Here is a 1,824-nt window from a genome sequence, read left to right as displayed (position 1 = left end):
TAGGTGGGTGTGGTAGTGCACACCTGTAATCCCAGCTACTGGGGAGGCAGAGGCAGGAGGCCTGTTTGAGCCCAGGAGTTTCAGGTTGCAGCGAGCTATGACGCCACAGCATGCTAGCCCTGTCTCAACCGACAACAACAAAAAAAGGAAGTGTTTTTCATGAAATCTCATCACGTACAGTCACTTCTTCCTGTTTTTTAGTTTCATTAAAGATGTTTTGGTGTCAGGTGCAGTAAAAATACAGCTTTTTTGACACCTAACTAGAGCCTGGTCATTATGCAGATCTCTGGGACAATATAAGAGAAGTGTTAATGGCTCCGAATTTGTTAGAGCCTGATTTGGAGATTTAGGGTTCAGCAAAGGGAGGTAAGACAGAACAGTGGCTTAACCTGATGTAGGTTAGTGAACCGACTGCTTGAAGCTTAGGACAAAAAATCCTTTACGAGGATTGTTTTCTGGATCTTACTTATCTGGATCAAAATTATCATGTGGTTTGCAGACCAGGAAATGATTCCGCCATGCTTCTTATCTGAAATTCTCGCTTTATGTACAAAAAAGCAACTGTAGCAAATTCAAGTGCAAGTAGCGCTTTATTACACCCAAGTCATCAGAGTTCTATTAACCTGAGGTTTAAGCGTGCCCCCACTCTGGTTCCTAGAACTCCCTGTTCTCCCCTTATTTTCATTTGTTTCTGTCCAACATTTGCCTCCTCGTCACTCTCTTTGTAAACAATGGTACTCTCTGCACTGTCACCCTGCTTTTCAGTTCTTATGGTGGCAGTCACTTCACAACTCCCACATTTCCACCACCTCTGTCTAGACTCTGAGCCAGAATGTTTTTTGTTTACAAAACAATGATGTTTTGACACCGAAACATCATTAATGAAACTGAAAAACAGGAAGAAGTTACTGTACATGATGAGATTTAATGAAAAAGAAACATTTTTTTAAAATAGCATGCACCTCACTGGCCAGGGTGAGTAAAGGCCATTCATTCCTCATCAAAGCATCTATAGCCAGAAGGTAACAAAGGAAGGTCACTCGTTTCCTGTGGACTTGGCGGGGTAGAGATCTAGGACAGGACGGAGGAGAAAAGGGAAATACAATTGTTACGGGCTTTAGGGCGGCACCTGTGGCTCAAAGGAGTAGGGCACCAGCCCCATATACTGGAGGTGGTGGGTTCAAACCTGGCCCCAGTTAAAAAAAAAAAAAAAAAAGATTGTTAAGGGCTTCATAGAAGACCCAAAAAGTATTACTTCGAAAAGAAGAAATCTGGCTTAAAGATTTGCTTAGGTCTGACAGCCAGATCACATGCCAGGTCTCCTAATTTTTAAGTCCATAACATCCTTTATAGGAAAAAATAATAAAAATTAAAATTCAAAGGAATTACAGTGTTTGTGAGCTTCCACATTGGATGTCATATATTTCAGGAAAGCAACCGAAAAGAATGAATTGATTTCATGGTCAAAATATTGATATAATTTTAGTGGACCAAAGGGTTGTCTCCCCATGGCTCTCACAATGGGTCCGTTTTGATCCCTTTTGTACAAATACAAATCTAATATTAAGATCTTTTGGTCATAAATCTTAGGAAATTGAGGTGATTTTGACTAATCTCAGAGCAGAAGTTTGCTTTGCATATCAGATTATAAATTCTGTGTGACTCTGAGTTTCCAACCAAGTGGAACTCAATCTTTGCTGTCTTGCTGAAAGGTCTCCATCAATACTAACTACACCTGAGTGAGATTATTTAGAAAAATGTAGCAAAATTGGGCGGCACCTATGGCTCAAAGGAGTGGGGCGCCGGCCCCATGTACCAGAGGTA

The sequence above is a fragment of the Otolemur garnettii genome, unplaced genomic scaffold (genome assembly GCF_000181295.1).
Source record: "Otolemur garnettii isolate 467f Iridium unplaced genomic scaffold, OtoGar3 scaffold00019, whole genome shotgun sequence".
Classification (NCBI taxonomy): domain Eukaryota; kingdom Metazoa; phylum Chordata; class Mammalia; order Primates; family Galagidae; genus Otolemur; species Otolemur garnettii.
The sequence above is the reverse complement of the archived record's forward strand: the minus strand, read 5'-3'. Positions refer to the sequence as shown.